The sequence below is a fragment of the Pholcus phalangioides genome, unplaced genomic scaffold (genome assembly GCF_987345545.1).
Source record: "Pholcus phalangioides strain wild (caught in Gottingen) unplaced genomic scaffold, Ppha-v1.0 ptg000003l_1, whole genome shotgun sequence".
In the NCBI taxonomy this organism is placed as follows: Eukaryota; Metazoa; Arthropoda; class Arachnida; order Araneae; family Pholcidae; genus Pholcus; species Pholcus phalangioides.
In genome coordinates, this window is record NW_028301596.1 from 24,818,460 (window position 1) to 24,842,780 (window position 24,321).

A 24,321-nucleotide genomic window follows, 5' to 3' on the forward strand; every position below is an offset into this window, starting at 1 on the left:
ATGTATAAACTGGCTACTCAGAAATAGAATTGTTGTCGGAATCCGAGATTCGAATACTTATGCAGAGCTCGTTAAGCACAGGTCTCTATCGCTTGAGAAATGCATTGATGTTTGTAGGACAGCAGACAAAGCCACACATGAGAGTACAGTCCTGCATTCACTTGCTGAGGTACATGCAGTCAAAAAACCAATCAGAGTTTCGCAAGATCATAAAAGCTGTGAATGCAAATATTGCAGGCTTGAGCATCCGTTGATAAAAGAATCTTGTCCTGAATGGAAGCACGTGTGCAAAAAATGCAAAGGAGCTAATCATTTTGGGACCGTGTGTATGTCTATAGCGAAGGGTCAGATACTAGCAAGGCGATCATCCAAAGCTAGGCGGATCCGACAAATCGGACATGACCCGGATGAGACTTATCCTGAACTGGAAGAGGAGTATGTAGAATGTGTGTCTTGGGTAAATACACATTCTGTAAAGTGTGTTCTCCATGTCAACGGACGAAGAGTGGTGTTCCAGTTAGACACAGGGGCGTCCATCAACCTATTACCCAGGTCAAAAGTAGCACAGAATACAAATTTTTTGCCGTGTCATCGCAAACTGAAAATGTGGAATAATTCGGAGCTTATCGCAAGTGGGTCATGTAAAGCTGTGGTACACAACCCTAAGACTGGGTTGCAACACATCGTGGACTTTGTTATAGTCGACCAAGGACTGTCACCACTCCTGGGGCTTCCCACATGTGAAGCCATGAATTTGATATCTGTACAACACAGCAATTTCATCAGAGGTGGCAATGTGATGTTGGAGCCAGAACTGGAAAGCATTTTTTCTGAAGGAATCTGCAAATTTCCGTGACAAGTCAAGCTGAAAGTGAATCCGGAAGTCGTACCTGTGGTCTCCCCTCCTCGAAAGCCACCTATCGCTCTCAGGGAAAAACTCGGGCAAGAGCTGCACGACTCATGGAGCAAGGAATCATCAAGCGAGTAGTAGAGCCAACCAGCTGGGTGAATCAGTTCGTTATAGTTCCTAAACGAGATGGATCACTGAGACTTTGCATTGACCCTCTCCACCTCAACAAGGCTCTTCAAAGAGAACATTACACCCTTCCAACTATAAATGACATGTTGCATGAACTGGCAGGGTCCAACACATTCACAAAATGTGATCTGCAATGGGGTTTTCTGCATGTAGTGCTAGACGAAGAGTCATCACTGTTAACAACATTTCAGACTCCATTGGGACACTTCCGTTGGTGCAGACTCCCATTTGGCATCAAGGTGGCTCCAGAAATCTTTCATAGACGAATACACTAATTCTTGATGGGCTTGGAAGGTGTCATAGCAGTAGCTGATGATATCATCGTACATGGCAGAGGAGAAGCAGAACATGACCGAAGATTTAAATCTTTTCTACACAGATCCATAGAAAAAGGAATTAAACTTAACAAGAACAAGTTAGAGTGCAAAGCACCCCAGCTAACATTTTTAGGACATCGGTTGTCGAAAGATGGCATCTCTCCTGATCCAAGCAAGATAGAAGCTATAGAAAACTTTCCAGACCCAACATCAATCACCGACCTAAGGAGATTTCTGGGTATGGTGAATTTTTTAGGAAGGTACATACCTAACCTCGCTCATATTGCTGAACCACTGCACAACCTTCTGAAGTCTGAGACTATGTTCAACTGGGGTCCATCACAAAAAGCAGCCTTTAATGCGATTAAGGCAAGAGTAGTTGATAATACAACGCTGGCAACCTTCGATGAAAACTTACATGTCATGCTGGAATGTGATGCAAGTGATTATGGAATAGGAGCTGCAATGTTCCAGATGGATAAACCAATTGCATTCGCAAGCAGATCTCTGTTAAAGACAGAGCGCCAGTACGCACAGATTGAAAAAGAACTGCAAGCAGTTGTTGTCACTCTTGAGAAATTCCACCATTACATTTATGGACGGAATATCACAGTTAACACCGACCACAAACCCCTGGTGGCTATTGTGTCTAAGCCTTTGTTCAAAGCATCAAGGCGTTTACAATCTGTGTTGCTAAGAGCAAGACACTATGACTTCAACTTGAGGTTTGTTCCCAGAAAGCAAATTCCTGTGGCAGATGCTCTTTCACGAGCTCCTTCAGGGGACTCACTCCCTCAACTCCATCATACGGCAGATGTGGTGGATTCGATTATGAACATCAGCTTCTTACCAGTGTCTGACCATTACCTACCTGTCATGCAACAGCATACGCGGAGTGATTCTACTTTGCACGAAGTTAAACGTCTTATATTGGAAGGTTGGCCAGAGACTAACACGAATATCAGTGCCATGGCGGCGGCATATTTTCCATATTGAAATGAATTGGCTATCTCCAATGGCATTATTGTAGCATTGTAGTGCCAACAACACTTCGAGCTGAAATGAAGAAAAAAATACATGCCGGGCATCAAGGCATAAATGCATGTCTCCGACGAGCGAGAGAAGTTGTCTTCTGGCTAAACATGTCAGGAGATATTCGGCAGTATGTCGAGTCATGTGGCACATGCGCTGCCTTCGCTCCAGCCCAGCCAACTCCAACGATGATAGCTCATGATATTCCTCCGGGCCCGTGGCTTAAATTGGGTGCTGATATTTTTCAGCTGAAAGAGCGAAATTATTTGGTCCTGGTGGATTACTTCAGCAAGTTCATAGAAGTAGACTTCTTGCAAAATACTCTAGCTAGCACAGTAATCCACAAATTGAAGCATCATTTTGCTTGGCACGGAATTCCTTGCACGCTCATCACAGACGGTGGTCCGCAATTCAATAACAAACAGTGCCTAGATTTTGCCAATGGCTGGGGCTTCCGTCATCTCATGTCGAGCCCAGGGAACAGCCGCTCCAATGGATAGGCGGAATTTGCTGTTAAAATTGTGAAATCTATCTTGAAAAAGTGTGCTCGCTCATGAGAGGACCCATACCTGGGCTTATTAGCACGCCAGATGATTAACTGAGGTGCAGTCCAGCGTAAAGGATCTTTGGAAGAGGAACATGGACAAGCCTTTTTTTTTTTTCAAACCGAGCACAACTCAGGTCTATTGCCATAGGCAATTTACTACCTAGTGAGTTGTGCCGGAGGTGTAAGTGTGTGTACCTAACACACGAGTGCGTATCTCGTGTTGTGTATGATTTTTCAGTGCTGCCATCTATATCTCAGAAGTGAAGTGAGTGATGTGTAGTGACTGAATATTTGTACTGTTTGTAGGACTGTTGCTCTCTGTGGCGAGACTTTTTAACAGGGAGATCGGCTCGCATTTGCGCCTCGAAGTTCGGAACCACAGAAAACCAACTTCAACCGACCACCCACCACTGTGGCGACGGTGGGGCCGACCACCACTGTGGCGCGTATTAAAGATTCGTACTATTAATATGTGTTAAGCGTATTATTAGTACGCTTTGGAGAATACTCTTGTAGCTGGCCAACGTTAAAGAAGCTCGCAAGTATTTTGAATTTACTTACAATAAAAAAGAAATCATCCGACTGAAAATCGCGATCTATGTAGAAATAAAATTCGTACTATTTTTCTAACTGGATTTAAATCTCAGCAAGAAACCGTAGCCCCAGATATGTTCGAAAGGAGAACTATTTATGAAAAGATCACAGAATCCTGCAATTCAACGTTTATGGAAGGATGACGTCACTCTCTGCTACCATACGAAGGTTTTTAACAACTGGCTGTTGCAAAGATATATTTTGGAAAGAGAGAAAATTCAACTGCTCCTGCTGGGAATCGAACCCACGTCCTTTCACTTTCCGGTTGAATTTTCTCTTTCCAAAATATATCTTCGCAACAGCCAGTTGTTAAAAACCTTTGTGTGGTAGCGGAAAGTGACGTCGTCCTTCCATAAGTCGCCATCTGGTGGCAGCGTCAGCAGTTAGAACTTGGCCTGAGTCTGGTCTGGCCGTCCATGTACGGTCCTTTTCAGTGTACCCGAGCTCCAAGGAAAGATTGAGAGATTCGTTGTCTCTGTAGTCTAGGGCGTTCACCCGGAAAGTGAAAGGACGTGGGTTCGATTCCTCCGCAGGGGCAGTTGAATTTTCTCTCTTTCCAAAATATATCTTCACTACAGCCAGTTGTTAAAAACCTTCAGATTCAACGTTTAGTTTAACCAAATCAGATGGAAATTGGTCATCAGGCTGATGAAAACTCAGTTAACGTGCATGCGAGCCATACATAGAGGCGGATTTAACGGTGGGCACACCGACCGCGCCTTTGGTCCCTACTTTATACTTTTTTCCTAATTTAAGGGGCCTAATATTAATTTTTTTTATGCCGTCAACAACTGACCTTTATCCGCTTCTGGCCGTAACTTAATTTAGAGCATCTTCATGATGCTGATTGTTGACTTAATATCGACATATTGTGCTCCATTCTTGGTGTTGTGTAAAAAAATCCCCTCTTTAGACCTCGGAAGTTATTGAAACGTTTTTTTCTCGAGTCGCTGTTATGACCGCAATAGGAGAGGGCGGGGTCTGGTTCCATGGGTGTTGAACGAGGAAGGGTGCCGAGTTTACTCTTTTTTCCGTTAAAAAAAATGGGTACCAGCCCCGGGCGATAGTAAATTTTCGTTCGTACTTGCGGCCCGGGTTACTACATACCGTGATAAAATCCAAAACTGGGGGGGGGGGCAATGCCTCGAATGGAATTTTTGATGTTTTGATGGAATGGCATATTTAAGAAAAGGAAATAAATTCCTTTGCAAAATTATCGAATTTCACAGTCAAGGCGCAGTAAAATTACGTTTCCCCTCCAGAATAAATATCGTATTACGGCCATGGTAAATCGAGTGTCCCGGGTGGGGGGGCGAATTCACTGTTTTTGTTCGTTGAAAATTACGGGAGGAGTCAGAGCTAACGTGGCGACAGCAGCATCCATAAACTCTATCAACCACATTTATAAACCCCGTATGTCGTTGATTCGATTTTTGTGTTAATTTTATCCCAATTTTCCGTATTTCCCGATACATTTCTATCGATTTTCGCATATTGTCGCATATTTGGTTGATTCATGTTATAAATTATATATTTTTTTGTAATTTTATGTGCCCTTTGTCAGCCATCTTGAATTGACCGCCGCAAAACGGTGATTGATTAGCGCGGAAAAAAGTCGCCACGTTGGTGCTTACAAGGTTCATGGGAAATTTACCGGGGAAGACCGCGGAGTCTTTTTCTGTTAAAAATTAGGGGGGGCAAAATTATATTGTTTCTGGGTAAAGTAGTAAATGTTTTTTTTGCAGGGGTGTATGTTATGTGTAAAAAAAGAAGAAAAATATATATTTACAAATTTTTCTCTCAAAAACAAAACTGGTTTATTTCCTCCCTCACCCAAGGGCAGTATTATTTTGGAGCCCCCTCCGCCTGTAAAAGAGTAGACCCACCCACCCTTCCCAGTCCAGCCATAGGTGGAGATAGACTTGAAGGTCTTAGTGGTGCGGCAGATGACAATTGATATACATCATGTATACATCAGTAGGCTCTGCCATTGACGCTGGGGGGAAGGATGGATTGCCCTCCCTCAACGTATAAGGGGCCGTTCAAGTGTTACGTAAGCAAATATTTAGCCATTTTTGACCCCCCCCCCCCCTTGTCAGCAAAATTTCGTCATCAGCTCTGCCCCTCTGAATCCTAACCCATATTTTCATAAAGGGTGGTTGATGACGTAAGCATTATCCGAACTCCCCCTTGTCATCAAAAGTCAGCAAGTCGGAACCCCCCCCCCCCCATCGATGATGACGTAATACTTGAACGGCCCCTAACAATTAAAATAATTTAGTTAATTTAATAATTTAAATAATTTATATAATTCAGTAATTTAAGTAATATTTTAATTTAATAATTTAAAATAATATTGTTAAAAATGTAATTATAGTTTTTTTTAAATCAATCATTATAGTAATCAATTATTATTACTACTATACTCAATTATTATTAATTAAATATTATGTAAATCAATTTGTACTAGTTAAAAAAAGTTTGAGTACATTTTGTATACTGTCATTCATAGCATAACATGAATGAAAAATCCACTAGAATGTAGATGGGACAAACTCTCTCATCAAATTTTGTGTTATTTTATTTTTTTTCCTTCTTTGAATGTGAAAACTTTTTCCCGTTTTGAAGTTTTTCCTGCTTAAATTGATTTTAAGATGGGCTGTGGAAAGCAATATGGGGCCATTCAAGTATTACATAAGCAAATTTTTAGCAATTTTTGCCCCCCCCCTATCAGCAAAACGCTGACCCCCTCACCCCCTTGTCAGCAAAATTTCGTCATCAGCTCCGCCCCCTGAATCCTAACTCATATTTTCATAAAGGGTGGTTGATGACGTAAGCGTTATCCAACCTCTCCCCCTGGCATCAAAAGTCGGCAAATTGGAAACCCCCCCTCTCCCCCGTCTATGATGACGTAATACTTTAACGGCCCCTATGGGGGGAAAGGCATTGGTACTGTTACTTAGAAAGGATGTAATGTTACTCTCTCACACACAAACTTTTCTGGTTAGCAGAATGCATTTGAGTTTGATTTATTTCACACTAGTAAAAAAGCCCAATTTCGATGAGCTCCATTGAAATACAAAGTTTAGTAAAAACTAAATTCAATTTCAATTCATTCAATTTGGTAGTAATCAAAATTCATTGTCCATTTGGTCTCTTTCTAAAATTATTTTGGTCACTATTTGGTCATTTTTTAAACATTTTGGTCCCTATTTGGTCACTTTTTTAAACATTTTGGTCACTATTTTCACTAGTTTTGAGGCCATGATCCGTGCTGAGCCCTGAGTTAGTTTTCTGTGGTTCCCAACTTCAAGGCGCAAATGCTAGCCGATCTCCCCGTAAAAAGTCTCGCCACAGAGAGCAACAGTCCTACAACGATAAATCATTCAATCATAATACTTCACTTATAGTTAGAAAAACTGATGGCAGATGGCAGCACTACACATAACAAGCATTACAGAGAAAACAAAAAAACTTCACTTCAGGTTTCACTACACGCACATTCCCGCATGTACCGATTCGTTGTGGGTTCCGCGGGAGGGGGGGTGCATGTGTGGTGTAGCAGTAGTAGGTAGGGCCTCCAAAAAATGGCTCGGGGATCCGTGATGTTCTTAAGTCAGCCACCTCGTTGGGCAATTTGCCTGTTTTAGCGTTGTATTTGTATTTGTATAAAGGCAAAATGAGATGGCTCAGCGATATAATAGAGCATCACAAGACCTTGTGCCATTGCATCCTGGAGCTTCAGTGTGGCACCGGAACCCTTTACACCAGAGACCGATTTGGGAAGAAGCCTGGGTAACAAAACAGATCAGTCCGCACACGTATGAGATCCGTACAAATGAGGGCTCCACGTTGAAAGCAGGCAATTCATTAAACCACGTGTCCAACAAGATTAAGCAAACAGCTTCACAGCCAGCCAGTCACCACCAAGACAATATGACATCCCTACCTGAGATGCAAGAGCCTGAGTACAAGCCAGACAGAAGTGGTCCTAAATCTCCAGCAACCAAGGATGAGGTATCACCCCAATGCCAGGTTTCAACACCACAGAAACAGGTAGCAGGCCCGTCATTACAGACAACCCGGGATAATGGATCTTAAATGGTCACAAGATCGGGTCGCCTGGTAAAGGCTCCATCCAGGCTGACTTATTTTCATAAATTGTAAGAAACTCATGGTTTTCTCCTAAAGGGAGGAAGATGTTGAAGATGTTATTAATGTACCATCATTATTATTATAATGAGTCGCGGAATGGCAACAGTATGGCATTCGAATGTCGTTTCGGTTGTTATGGCAACATATATCTAGGCCGGATGTTTATTATTAAAGTGTCAGTTATGTTCTCGTTCGGAATCGATGTAGTCGCATCACTAAACACAATATACTGTACATTCAATATAATTTATCTGCAAAGTATCTCTCAGCAATGGGCCCCCACGTCATCGAACAAGGATTCTGGATTGAGATGTTGGTATCAGGGCAGGATTTCCCAATCCCCTCCCCATCTGTTGTGAATTTATATGGTAAAAACTGGAAAAAAATTGCTCCCGAGACTTCAGTCAGGAGCTCTGTGGGACCTTTCTTCATGGGACCTCTGGGAATCATTCATACAGTAAGACTATAATCACATATACAGTAAGACCTTGGTATAACTTCAACCACTTGTTGGTCGGTTGTAACGTTCTTCATTATTCTGCGAAATCCCGGTCGAGCCCCCAGAATTTATGTAACGTTCTTGATCGTTACCTCCCGGTTCTTTAATATTTTTCCCCCCAGTAAACATTGAGTGGATGACAACAATGGAATAGACAAAGTTTAGATAGAACTATAACATTTATTCAATTATATTGTTAAACCATTAATCAGCGTAATCACAATTATCACAGGCCCTTTATATGTTAAACTATTAATTAACGTTTTATCACAATTATCACAGGCTTTTCTCTCATTGTCACAATGGAACAAAAATATGAATCGATCTCACCGCCGTTGTCCAGGTTTTCACGTCTTATCACATCGTCCGGTAGATACTCCCAGGTGTCTGCCACACAGCCAAAGACTCGTCGCCACCAGCTTCAGACGATTTTGGTGTAAACACACACGTTGAGATGAAAGCTCAGCCACTGCACATGGAACTGGAGATGAAAGTCCACGGGTGGCCGGTCTGGCCACTAACCGATCACTGGATCACGATGACATTGAAACCTTACGTGCGATGAGACGGGATAAGTGCCAAGGCACACTTCTACTATTGTAACTTCATCGTTATTTATGAGATGATCTAGCTCACACCATGACAGGGCGTGACGCCTTACTGATTAAGTCGGTCGTAAGTCGTAGGTAAGGAAGTCGAGAGTAAATAGGTAGTGGGTCAGCACATCTCTAGCTGGCTTTTATATAGCATTCCCACAACGCCTCACTGAAGAACCAATCACAACATTGAAGGTGCTGTATTAGCTTGTATCTGATTTACATAACTTCATGAGGAAAGGAAATATTGTAAACATTAAAATATTGAATCTGGCAACCAAACATGACAAATTGGAGACCGATCGGCGGACACGATCCTGCCGGTCGATCCCGGAGACAAAATATATAAACAATGACTAGAATAAAGGACGATTTCCACGGGGCCCAATTGGTAACGTTACACGGTGAATTTTCCTAGCCGTGAATTTTCTGGCGGTGAATTGTTGTCTGTGAATTGCTGGTGGTGAATTTTCCGAACATGGGCAAAACATTCACTCGTTAGTAAATCACCCCGTTAATGAAGTCATATTTATTTGGTCCTCAGGTGTGACATTATAACGAGGTCTGTCTGATGATGAAATGGTGTCAGACTCGGAAAAGTGGTTTGTTGCAAGGGGCGGAGCACCCCCAGATTCAGAAATAAAAATTTGTTATAAGCATAAATTTGTAATTGTTTCCACAAATATTAAACACACATGGCCCCTAGGCTGGGATCTTTTGCGGGCCCATTATGGTGAATTTATAGCGTGAAAAAACAAGAAATTATGCGAATCGTCCCAGGCCCCAGGGCTGGAGTCCTGTCAGTCCCACCCTTGTGAGGGCCATGATTGAATAAGGGAAGAATGAAAAATCCGTGTTTGCCGTCTGTGCATATTGAATTTTTCCCCCCCCCCCCGAAACTATTGCTTGTCGATATATCTCGCCGATAAAGAGGCATTTCCCACACCCCACCTCTCTTTCTCTAAATTTTCGGTTGCATGGAGGCTTTCTTGCTTTGCCCCAGGGATACAGTGAGTGCATCAATAGGACGGGGATCCAGACACACGTTTTCTACACACTACTTGCCAGACTCCAAGCAGCATAACTTCAAAGTAGAATAACTGGTGAGTGATTGGGAATTTCCGATATTTATGACCAGCCGCCAAATCCAAATCGAGAAAAATTTATGGCAGGGCCTATCTGTTTGCAGACATCTGCTGCCCTCAAAATGGGAACCATTGGGGGAACTCGTATAAAGAAAAAGACGTGTATATTTTGTGTGGAATGTATGTATGTCAGTAGGGAAGATTTTGACGACCAGACGCAAAACACCTAAAAATCTCTAGCAGTCCAATTATAACGATGGAGGACGTATTAACCTGTTCTCAGAAATGAACGAGGAAAATGGCATGTGCATGGCAAATGTGAGCGACTAATCAGTGAAGTACCAGCTGAATATATTGTTTTGAATCGGTCATCAAGGTGCACATGAGTGGTGATGTACCGTACAGTTTTCTTTGCATGCAGTGAATTACGTTGCGAGTTTCCGTTGTGCTTTTTTCCCAGTGTAGTATTGTTCATTTATTCAAATGATAGGTACGTTTTTTTATATCGTTACTTTTTTTTCTGGCTAACAAAATACAAAATTTGGTCATAAAATATAATTTACACTAAATTATTAACAAAACGTGCTAATAAATACGTGTTACGTCAATGTAAGTCAGCACAAATAAATTTAAATGTATGGCAAGATTTTCATTTCCCAACTGTGAATGAAAACTATGCAAAATTATTCTATGAAATTCAATATTAAGACCTTTCGATTAATTTTTGTGATCAATTATATTTCCCAATGATTATGTTTGCAGTTGCAGTTGCGCTTCGTTCATATGTACCTATTTTGACTTCTGTGCGTTATTAATACAGCACCAAAGAGGAAAAACGTTCTAACAGTTCGTTAAAACCGTAAGATAATAATGAATTCAACTCATAAGTTCATTAGAAGGTTTTTAAATTAATTAATCTCTTAAAAGTGTTTAAATTAATTAATCAATTTGTTTGTGTGAATGCTTTTAATTAATTACTTAATTTGCACTGAATTAAAAAGTAATTGGTTATTTATTAATTATTTATTACCTTATGAACGAGTAAATTATTGCAGACTGGACCATAGACTCATAGAAATTAGATACATTGGGTCTCAGTTTGGAAAAGGTTTAGAACCATTGTTTTAGGAGGATTTTTAGGAACTTGTATTATCTCTAGGCCTGCTCATCTCACGACTTTCTTGGGATGAATGCCATGCCCGCCCCCTTCCCCCAAGGGTGGTGTTGACAGGACTCCAGCTCGAGGCAATAACAATTACTCGATGCGTGGCCCAATATTTAGAGGGCTAAGAAGGGTGGAGGGGGTACGAATTCTATTATTGTGTTTTACTTTTTACATCATAAATTTATTGAAGGGGGGGGGGGAGGAAAATTTTTAATCTAGAAACCCACCAAAAATTCCAGCTTGTGAGTCGCCAACTTTTAAATTTTTTCACTGATTTTAAATGATGATTGACCACAGATCAGTGTTGTCTTAACGCATGGGCCCAATCGGGCATGGCCCGGGAGCCTAAACAGAACAGCGGCCTCACAAAAATTACAACTGTTTGATATTTTTGGAATTTGCAAGGTAGGGCCTCAAAAAAATCACTTGGCCCGGGCACTCACAATGCTCTTAAGACTGACCTGCCAGAGATATGGATAAAAAGTGGAACTAACAAGCAATACGTCTAAACACGTGAACCGAAGGTTTAAAATCAACTGTTCTTAATTTGGGATCCTTGGAGGCCGGGCCGCAACTAGGGGGGGTGTAGGTGGATCTGGTGGACCGGGCTAGAGGGGGCACAAATTCCACTCTTCAACATTATGAGGAGGTGCCAAAATGTGTGCTTGCCCCGTGCTGATCAAGTACCTATTTAGTTGCTGCGTTCGTAGTATAGGTCAGCCGTTCTAAACATTTGGAAGCCCGTGGCCTGGTAAATCTCTTTTGTGTAAGTGGAAGGCCCGGCTTCGCAATGCAAATATAAGCCAATGATAGACATTTTTAAGACAAATCTTAAAAATGGTACTACCTGGGCCACAACTAGGGAGAGCAGGCTGGTCTGGTGCGTCAGGCCAGAGAGGGCACAAATTTTACCATCTAGCCTCTTCTTCAGCATTATAAAGGGACATCAAAAATCCGGGAAGCATTCTTGCCAAGGCTGACCAAGCGTCTATTTGCTGCCCTAGGTACTACTCTGGTTTAAATAGCTTTCCCGGTCTGGACCCCAGGCTGGCGTCCCACTTTCATAGCGAAGTTATTTTGCGCTTTATCTCGAAAAGTTTGCAACGTAAATAGACGATAATGGTATCGTCTATTAGCAATTTCAAAGACAAATCTGATGACACCAATATCATTATGTCAGTAGCGACAACGCTGTGTGTATTGTTTATAAAAGTTTTCTCCGACACGGTCCTTCACAGAGGCAATGGCTAAAATTGGCTAAATCCGATAGAGCCTGGTCTGCGTGTTCTGTTTGAAAGAAAGAAAGTACCAACAACGAGATTCAAGGCACAAAGAAAGTGTTCATATCGAAACTTACAGCCTTGTGCAGCCTACCACAATTTTTTCCCACAGAAATAGAAACCAATGATATATTTTGAATTAAAACCATTAATTTCTGTAAAAAAGGGCTATGGCTGGAGAAGGAAAGGGGTAATTTTCAAAAAAATTCAGTGAAACGACTTTCGCATTTATACGACGGCTTGACTCGTACGAGCATACAGACCTCGTTTATACGACGTGTTGTATAATTGAGGTTTCGTTATATTGGTACTGAGCCCCCCCCCCCAACATTTGGAATAACTTTACGCCTATGGTGACATACCTTATAAATATGGAGATACTATGACCAAACTATTACCCATGATTTTCACTGATTCGAAGATAGCTAGTGACTTTGTAATGAACAGAAAAAAAATATCTTGCACTATATCAGATGGTATAGGACCATTTTTGAAAGCGGATCTAATCGGTGACATCATAAGAAGCAATGCTTTTTACACAATACAGGTTGATGAAACACCAATTTCTGAGAAGCACATAAACCAATTTGACAGTGTTCGGTATTTCAGTGAAACCGATAAGCAAGTGAATGTACATCATCTAGAGTAATTTTTCATGGGGCACACTAAAGCAGACAAATTATTTGAGGCTGTACCGTCAGCTTTAAGTGAACTGCCCAAAAAGCACTTGCTATTGTTTTTTAGCGATGGACCCAATGTAATGAAAAGTTTAAAAAGTAAGTTGCATGCTTTGAATGTGAAAACTTGGTAGATATTGGAACATGCTCCCTACACAAAGTGCATAATGTTTTTGATCAAGCTGTTAAAGCCTTTGATGCTGATCTGGAGCGGTTTTTGGTGGATTTATATTTTTCTTCAAAAGATCAGCAGTTCAATACAGCAATTTTAACCAATCAACTGTCCAATTACTTTCTCCGAGCGTTACCTGCAGTTCCCACTTTTTTTTGAAGATGTGCATGCTTTTTTCTTTTTTTCCTTTTCTTGGAAGTTTGAAGCTATTAAAATATTTTTTTTTTTATTGCATTTTTTATGAAAACATCAAAAAGTTTATTATGTTCTTTTCTGTACAATTAAAGTCATCATAAAATAATAATTATTATTACTATAACTAGGGGGGGGGGCAAAGCCCCCCTGACCCCTACGGCGTCCAACCCCCCCCCCCCCCCCCCCAATGGAGCTAACCACTCGTCACATTTTCTTTAATTATAAAGCAAAATATGCCTGCGAAATAGTTAGTTATTGCCAGCTTCCCATTCTGATTTTGATAACAATGCACTGCCATCATAAATACAACAGAATACTCGATGCACCACAATACATACGTGATACACCACGATAGGCGATACAGCACAATAAGTAATGCATCTCTATATGCAATGCACCACCATATCAGCAATACAGCAAATTAAGTAGTGATTCACTATATACAGTGTATCACAACACGCAAAGCACCACTATCGGCAATAAAGCACAATACTTAATCCACCACTATATGCAGTGCACCACAATACAGCACAAAACGCAATGTACCACCATCGGCAATGCAGCAATAAGCAATGCACCAACATCAGCAATACTGCAAAATAAGTAGTGTACCATGATAAGGAATGTACCGCAATAGGCAAAGTACCATAATATGTACCACAATACACCGCAAGCACTGCATTACAATAAGCAATACAGCACAATATGCAATGCACCACAGTACGCAATGTATCGCATTGAACAAAACACAATAATACACAATGCATTACAATACACAATAAGCACTGCGCTGCAATAAGCAATAAAGCACGCGATGCGCTACAATATGGAATGCACCACTATTTGCAGTATGCCACAATAAGCAATACACCCCCAATATACAATAAGCACTCATTAAAGTAAGCAATACAGCATGTGATGCACTACAATACGCAATGCATTACAATCAGTAATGCACCACAGTAAGCAATATAGTATAATATGCAATCCACTACAATACGCAAACGCGATGTATCGCATCAAGCAAAGCAGAATAATAAGCAATGCATGTACTATGCAATGTACTCAATACGCAATAAGAACTGCATTACAATAAGCAATAAGAACTGCATTACAATAAGCAATAAGAACTGCATTACAATAAGCAATAAGAACTGCATTACAATAAGCAATACATGCGCATTATGCACTACAGTACGTAATGCATAACAGTACAAATCAACAACCAGCAAAATCAGCAATGCACTGCAATCAGCGAAACATCGCAATAAACAATTTACCACAACACTGAATACAGACTGCATCGGACTGCATTATAATAAGCAATACAGCATGCAGTGCACTAAAATCAGCATTGTATTGGCAGTGCACCACAATAAGTAATACAGCACAATAGCAATACCCACTGCATTACAATAAGCAATACAGCACAATACGTAATACAGTGCACCACAATAAGCAATACAGCACAATAGCAATAAACACTGCATTAGATTAAGCAATACACTACAATACGAAATTCATTAAAATAAGCAATACAGCTAGCTCAATACGCAATAAAGCACTATACATAGCAATAAGCACCATAATACGCCATAACCACTGAAACGCAATAAGCAAGCGATACACTATAATCAGCGATGCACAACTATTTGCAGTACACCACAATAAGCAATACAGCCCAATATGCAATGCGCCACAATAAGCAATACGCAATGCGCCACAATATGCAATAAGCACTGCATTGCAATGAGAAATACAATACGCAATACACTATAATGCATAACGATTAGTAATGCACCACAATCAGCAATGCATCACATAAGCAAAGCACCATAATAAGCAATACAGCACGCGATGCATCACAATACGCAATGCACCAAAAATAGCAGTTTACCACTATTTACGATGCCCCGCAATACATCATAAAACGTAATGCACCACAATACGCGATGTATTGCAATAAGCGAAGCACCATAATATACGCAAAAAGTACTGTATTACAGTAAGCAATATATCACGCGATGTGCTGCAATGCGCCACAATAAGCAATACAGCATAATACGCAATGCTACACCATCGGCGATTCGTTTCGATAAGCATTCATTCGCAGTTCATAATAATAATAATGCATAAGCAGTTCATTCACCATTTTAGGCAATGCAGCACAATAAGTAGTGCAGTCTTATATTAAGGGCACCACATTAAGCAATACAGCACAATACTTAATGCACCACCATCTGCAATACAGCACAATATGCAATGCACCACCACAGGCAATACAGCACAATAATTAGTGCACCACCATATTTAAAGCACCGCAATAAACAATGCACCACTATATTCCGTGCACATTAAACACAATACACCACAATAAGCAAAACAACACAATGTATAATTTGCCTCCATCGGCAATACAGCACAATAACAAATATACCGCTGCCGTAGGCAATACAGCACAATATGCAGTGCACCACAATACGCAATGAACCAAAATACACCATAAGCACTGCATTAGAATAAGCAATATGGCATGTGATTCACTAAAGTACGTAATGTATAACAATGCGCAATTTGCCAATATTTACAGTGCACCACAATAAGCAATGCAGCACAATACCTCATGTAACGCAATACCACTATACGCAACGAAAGCATTATAATATGCAATGACCCACAATAATCCATTAGCACTGCATTACAATAAGCAATACAGCACTCAGTGTACTACAACACTTGGAGCATCACAATCAGTAATGTAGTAATGTGTGTAATCAGTAATATTGTACACCACAAATAAGCAATGTAGCATAGTATGCAATGCATCGCAATAAGCAAAGCACTATAGTACGCAATGCACCACAATACAAATTAAACGCGGAATTACAATGAGCAATACAGCACGTGATGCACTACAATATGTGATGCACCGCAATAAATAATACACCATTATTTTTGCAGTGCCACAATAAGCAATGCAGCACAATGCATGATGAGAAGCAAGTATTCATCCTCGACTCAAAATGAAACCTGTCAATTTCCCCATAAAGAGATCTGTCCAATGCCCCGCCCTAGGTACCCAGACCCTGTGTGTTGGGAGCACTGGTGATGTATACATACCTCTGGGTACATGCACAAAACTTGATCCCTACAGGTCAAGCGGTTCCCGATGTGCTCAGGAGTTAAATGAAAACTCGACCCAAAATCGTAACCGACTTCCGTAACACAAAAACGTAACAGATTTCCGTCACCCATTTCTGTATCATAAAATCGTCACTAATTTCAGTTGCTTAGAAACAGGCCCTTTTCGAGTTTGTGATTTTATATTATAGAGTAGATTAGTTTTCTAAATAGAAATATTGAATGCTCAATTAAATCCGTAAGGGTTGAACAAGTTCAAAATGAACACAGAAAAATATTTCTCTGTAATTCATGTTAAAAACGATGGCATATCAGTTTCATTTTCTTCTAACTCTAAAAAATCTTCCCCGTCTGTTTCACTAACACTCTCATCAGTATTGATAAACACATCATCCAGAAACTCATCATCACTTTCCTCCAAAATTCCAACAATATCCTCATCAGTCAGATCAGAACTGCTGGTAGAAGCCATCACAGTCAAAACAAAACCAACCAAAAAGCTAAAAATTAATTTGAATAGATCAAATTGAACCCGTTGAGCAACAAATTACCAGCAACCTTCGAATGCGATGCACAAAGGCAAACTGAGAACAACTTATTGAATTGAAAAGTCACAAACAAGAAAAGTGAATTTTTATATGTGTTTTATGTGGTAGAAAGTGTCAAATAGCTCATGTGATGCGCTACTAGGGAGAGGATGCTTTGCGAAAAATGTAAACACCAGAGAATGTGTTGAGACGTAATATGACACCCCAAAAAGGGGGGGGGGTCATAATGTACTGTGACTAAAAGAAATGCTGGATGGATGAAATGGCTTGATGGATTTATGTGGAACTATAGTAGTTGAACCTTTGCTAAAAGATATATGAGTAATAAAACAGATGCATCTTCGTGAGGGAATCGGAAATCGAAAAGAAAAAAAAAAGCGATGGGGATGCAGCTTTGTAAAACATGACAAAGATAATAGTAATAATAATCTCAGACCTTGAAATATAATTGTCAACTCCATCTAGTGATGAGATAATAAAGTAGAAGGATGGCTGTACAGAGATGGCAGCACATTTATGACATATTATTTCGTTATATCTATGTGAAAAAGACTGATGCGTGTCCGCAAATGCCGTCGTAGGCAACACCATTACATATATCAGCGACTGCAAATGCCGTCGTAACAGCTTGACTGGTTAAGGAGGAACAAGTATTCTTAGGATTGCCCGAGCATGTTTTCCTGTGACATGTAGCATGTCGGTGGTTGACTCTTCACAAAACAATTCAAAGATTCGTCGAACAATATCATGGAATTAAAGCATTTTTCGGAAAAGATGTGTCAACCAGAAAAGAAGGCCAAAGGCTGAAAAGAATAAAAAATGCTCTATCAGATGAAACTCTTCTTGCTAAAGCACTTTTTATAAATAATGTTGGAGAGCTCTTCACTGCTTTCTTCTTTTTTTTTTCCAAAGAGAAGACCCTCTCATTCACATCTTGTATGACAAGTTTGTTTCTATCATCAAGAAAATCATGGGAAGATTTTTGAGATTGGAAGCATATGCCGAAAAAAGTGGTTCACAACTGAAATATGTGAATCTGAATAAAGGAGATTCGTGGCTGAAAAATCCAGAAATCAGACTAGATACTCAAGAACAACTTCTGAAAAATTGTCCAGAACAAGCCACTAGATTTTACAAGATAAGGTTGTTTTACATAGTTTGTACAAAAAGCTTGCTTGATTCCTTGCCCCTCTCAAATAAATTTTTGGAGAACTTGAAATGTCTGCATCCTCTATTCAGATTTGAAGGAGGGTCTAAAAATTTATTAGGATGCTTGCTGCTGCATTGCTGAACTTAATCAAGCCAAATAAAGTATCATCACTTATTGATGAATGGGTTTTGCAGCAGACCGTACAGTTGGATAATATTGATCATCTACAAAACATGAGGTTAGATCATTACTGGGGCAAAATTTTTAAAATGAGTGATACATCGGGCAACCCCAAATTTAATAAGCTAAGTAGACTTGTCAAATCCCTACTTTCACTAGCTCATGGCAATGCGGAATGCGAATGGGACTTTAGTGCCAATAAACACTTATTGGAAAATTGTTTTTCTCTTAACATTTAATGTATCAATGGATTGCGCAAAGTTAAATGCCACATCAAGAGAATAAATGGCATTGAAAATTTGAAGATAAACAAGAAACTTCTGAAATCTGCAGGAATGAAGTACAGAGAACGAATCAAAATGAATGATGCAGCTCAAAAGCAAAAAACTGAGGATGAAGATAGATGTACCCTCACTTCATCTTTGAGAAAAGAGAGTGAATTGTTAACCAAGAAAATGGAATCATCTCAAAGCATGCTGAAGCAATGATCAAGACTGGACTTGAGAAGAGAGATTTTTCAGAAATAGAAAATGACCAAGTTTTCTGTTGAAAGAAGCGAGAGCAAACATTCCAAAATACTTGAAACTGTTGGAAGAGAATAAAAAAAGCACAACTTGCTCTTGTAAAGGATGCCAAAAAGCAAGCAAAAGGATTTAATAACAGTCTCTTCTATCTTTTGCCAATTTTTGAAATTAATCATTGCCTAGTTCTATTTTCTTAAAAAGCTACCAACCTATGGAGGGCTCCGTAGCTAATCAGTGTAAGTTAATTTTTTTCTGAAAATGACTTGCATATTGTAAAACACTCTTTATTGTTAGCATTTGCAACGTTTTCATTGCATTAAGGGTTTTTGTATGCATTGCTGCAAGTGACCAGGCAAAGACACATTGACAATGAACAAATAATTTATTAGGTTTTCTAACAAAGAATACTGAACTGAAAAGTTAATCACCTTCACGAGTCAGGGAATTCGAAGGGATCAAGATAAGACACACACATTCAGTCCTCTTGACAGGTAGTAATGAGTCCGTAGGGTCCAGTTGATAACAAAGAAACCATAGAGTCTGATTAGCAGCGACGAGCAGTCTACGGCAATGAGTCCGTAAGGTCCAGTTGATAACAAAGAAACCATAGAGTCTGATTAGCAGCGATGAGCAGTCTACGGCGATGAGTCCGGCGACGACAACAAGGTCGTAGAGTCCGATAGGCGAGGACGAGTCCGTAGGTTCCAGCCGGTGGCGATGGATGCGTAGGCTCATTGTGTTGAATTTAGCCCAGCTGATGATGTTTAAACAAAAGCGTTCATTAACAATATGTTAGTCCAGCATAGCAGATCGAGAGAAATCTATCTGACAACTTGGCATAGGCAACTTCTGGTGGCGGTGACGCTCAGTGAAGGTGGAAGTTCAATCCATTATTTTCAGAGACCTCAGCAACGATTTGGCAGATTGCTTCCAACGATGGAGAACTCCTAGCACACCAGCAGTGCTCACGCACTAACAAATCACAAAAAGTTGCAAGTAAGACAGAGCTACGCCTTCATATACAAGTTATAGTGCTCCAAGTGCCACCTAGGCATATTCGCATACCAGGAAGAAATTCTCTCCGCACTAGTGCAGTGACGTAGCCGAAAAACGTACTTCTACGTGAGGAAGATGATGTGTCACTCCCCGGGAGATGTAGAATCTAGGATCATTGTGCGATCTCAGATCGGAGATCGTCACACATTTTCAGTTGCAAAGAATTCAAGTTTCTATCTTTATGCTGAAAATGGTTTATCTCGTTAAATATAAAGATCCTTCCTATTTAGCGCATATTCTTTTACCTCATTTTCAATGCTTATTAGGCTCGGATTACACCAAGTTTCATGAAAGATCTTTTACGAAACTTTGTAAGAGAACTTTTATCAAATTTTTGTAGTGTGACACTGGCCTTACACTAATTGGCTTCTGATCCCCCATTTTTTATGGTTATCATTTTTTATATGGTTTTAAAAAAATTTTGTTATGGTAGTTGTGAAGATATTGCAGTGACTTTTATCAGATTGGCTCTAGTTTTCGAGATAAATTAAATTTCAATAGTAATACATAAGCAGCATACAAATCACACTGAAACTGTGCTAAATGTAAATCAATAATAAATAAAATATCAATATTGTTGTAGACCCCAAATGTCTGATGACATAAATATAATATAGTGAATGAAATAGTTTTACTTTTAATTTTTCATTTATTTTCCTAAGTGGATGATAATACATTGAAATTTTAAGAGTGTGTATTATCTCAAAAACTAGTCGATTTGGCAAAACCAACATAGTTTCAGAACAAAATCGACAGCTCAAATATACCCTGTAATGCTGCTTAAAAAAAAAGTTGCCAAGGAAATTTTAATGGTTTACATTAAAATTTCCTTGGCTATTTGCTTTTTTGTAAGCAGCGTTACATTCCAACACCTAAATTGTTTGTTTCAGTATAATTTTTATTGTGCTTGCCTCTCATAAAATAATTTTTTATTCTTTATTGTATATATATATTTTCTTGCCCCTCTACTTATGTGATGTATCTCGCCATGCAATAATTTGCTCCATGTGATTTTGTACATATATTTATATTGTCCTTTGTTTTGTTGTGCTATGCTATTGTTTTGTTGTTTACTATAACTTTGCAGTCTTGTTAATGGTTAATACCATCCTAAAGCTCAGGACAGAAATAAAAGTTGTTAATTCTGAAATATACTTGCTTTCTTTTATACGGAAGGCAATAAGATTGGTTTTTTTTTTGCTTAAAGTTTAGTGTTGCTCCTGTTCTTTTTTTTTTATGTCCTTTTAAGGTATCCGACTACGTTGAAAACATCATTTTTGAAGAAAATATGGATTTTCATTTTTCTTATTTTTTATAAAAGCCCTATTTGTTGCGATTTCAAAACAGGCTTTTTTTGTTTATATGATGCTTAGAATCAAAGTTACATTCACTTTAGTGTTGCGTTTTTACATACAATTAATATGCGAAGAAAGACTTTAAACGTGTTTTACGCAGAATGCTACTTTTTACATTTTACTTGACTTTGTGACATGATTTGTAAAAATTGATGCATTGCATCCTTTCGGAATTTTAATGTGATATTTTGCTATATATTGTTGAGGTTATGAACCAAAATCTAAGGTCTATCACATATTTTTTGAATTACAGTGTTTTATAGACAAAATGTAGGATGAAATTTCAAAACATTCACACATACTTAAACATATTTTGGTGTAACTTATGAACATATCATGCAATCCTTTATATTTTGGTTCATAACCTGCAACATTACTAGCTAAATGCACTGTGAAAATCACAAAGCATTTCATTAACAAACATTTTTGCAATCGTGTTTCGAATATCACATGAATTTTGCCTAAAATTTGACATAAAAACGACCTTTTCATAGAAAATGTCATAGGTAGACCATAATTTGTCACTGTTTTCATCATTTCGAGACACTTTCTATCAAAAAATGTTATTAAAGTTCACTCCAGTACCATTTTAAAAGAAAGTGACAAGAAAGGTAGTCAGATACCTTAAATGCAAATATACAATTTTATTTTTTTATTTCTTGCAACCCTTCTTAAAATTTATCCTTAAGCCTATGGCTGGACTTGAGGATAAATTTTAAAGAGTAAAAACATTTTGAAGAAAAAAATATGCCTGGCTCGAAAAAGTTTTTGTGTTCAATTTTTTTTCCAATTTGTCAACTTTTAAGGTACTTTTTTTTAATAGATTTTCAAATTTTGTTACTTTTTCCCTTCAAATGAAAATTTGAAAGGCTAACAGTATTATATACACCTTTAATCACTTTTTTTTTACAAAACAATGTGCTGACATAGAATTTCAAACTGCTACAAAATTAATAAAATGCTAATATAAAAATACAATTTCAGTTGCTATAAAAATCATTTTTTCCCCGCTACAAAAATCATAATTCCATTTCCACTCTATTTTAAAATCCATTTTCCACTCCTGTATGTGCAATATCCAAGTAGTATAAGCTATCACCTATCAAAGTGGCTGTAGCCATAGTTATATTGGTAAATTTATCAACCAATTTACAATTTTTAGCATGAAATATAAAATATATTTAGCATGTTAATATACCTCGTTTCTGGACAAGGTACTTTACTGAAATCAAGTTAGGAGTAAATTTTGGCACATATAGAACATCGGGGTGAGAGTGACTTCGACTATCTAGTTATTTCTTTCAGTATTTAGGGTGGCCTTACCTTGACCTACACTTCAAAACTGGTAAGATTACTCTTTTATCGGGAATATGGTTGAATTTCAATCAAGTCCTTTAGAACACTTTTATAGAAGGTCATATGTTTATCAGCTCCAGAAGCAATGATCCATTGAATATTGCTGTGTTTTCTGGACTGAGATGTTAACACCCAAGCTTCTTTCACTCTTGGATTGGAATTATTATTCTTCCAGTCCCAATGTTCTAGTTTGTGGATTGATTGCTTTGAGCGGCATAACCTCTGTTTATGTCCAAACTTTCCACACATGTTGCATCACTTTCCTTGGATTTTCATGGCTTCCGTCGTAGACGTTTTGGCAGGGTAGGCACTTGACTGATGGCTTTCTATCTTAGAAAATTAGACCAATAATTTTTCACAAACAAGATCCGTTGCTAATTTCTGTACGCTATTTTCTAACACCATGGTCAACAGTTGGAAGTATACAGGCAAATTCATTAATATGTGGCCTGCAACTGCTTTGTCTGGGTAACTTGGTAAAATTGTTTGCATTTTAATCCAGATTGACCTCATCTTTTCAATGTAATCGATCATATCCTTGAAATTTTAGAATTTCATTGAAAACGTTTTTTGGTTTGAATTGTTATCTTATACTTTTAGCAGTGTCACAAACTTGAATTTTCTTTATTACGTTATTGGAAATGCTGCTTGTAATGGTGGATCTTGCTTTTCGATCAGCTACTGGGTCTACGTTGACATCTGTTGTGCATACTTCGTACCAGTCCCTGTCATCCAAAAAAGTTTAATTTAATGTAGAGTTAGAGTGCGCGTCATAGGAGGATACAGAGAGGGGAGGCTTTCTGTATCTTCTTCTTTCCCGTTTGAGAAGCCTGTATCTACTTATAGTCAAAATGACATGATATATCCTTATACTACTACTATTTCCTACGTTTTAGTGAAATGTCCTACTTTTTAGGTTTTATCTTATTTTTTTTTATCAAATTGTAACAAAATTTATGCAACTTTTTTTAATGAATAGGGAATCGTATCGAAATGTTGCAAAATAATGCAAGATTGCAATTAATGGTTCTACTGAAGCAATAGTTATGTATTTTTTTAAGGTTATTTGGGGGTGTATGTGAGGCTATATGGTTTACTAATTTTTTTTTTTTTTTTTTGCTTAGTTTGAGGGTTCAAAAACCAATTTTTTTTAATGTATGTTTTGAGTGGTGATTAAAAATGTTCTTAAAAAGAATGGAAAGCGCTTACAAAATTTGCACTGTGCTTTTGAAAGTTCTTGAAGGAGACCACTGGTGTCATTTTTAAGAAAACTTAAATCTTTATAATTGGCTGTGCATCGAGCAAAAGAGTTAACAAACCAGACACCTCGGAAAAAAATAATGTAATATACCAATATATTTTGAGAAAAGAGAAGAATTATCTGTGGTTGCTAGTACAATGTTTTGGCCCAAAATTATTTTTGTTATCAAGTCGTTTCTGTCATTTTACTGTGGCTCTTATAAGATACTAAAATGGTGCTATGACAAAAATAATTTAATTTTAAATTTTTAAAAATAAGTAAATTTTTTATTATTTTTTCTTTAGGCTATGATTTTGTTGTCTTTGGGGGGATACCTTCCCTCCCGTCCTACTTTTTTTAATTTTTTGAGTGGGAACTCTGCATATGTTGATATATCATTATATTGTGATGTAAGATT

At 38.6% G+C, this 24,321-nt stretch overlaps 1 protein-coding gene across 2 annotated transcripts in view; it reads left to right on the plus strand.

Annotated features, from left to right (window-relative positions):
• The window catches only part of Ptpmeg (protein tyrosine phosphatase Meg), a 595,691-nt gene that overhangs the window by 309,208 nt on the left and 262,162 nt on the right, over window positions 1–24,321 (plus strand). The gene's annotated exons all lie outside the window — the stretch shown is intronic.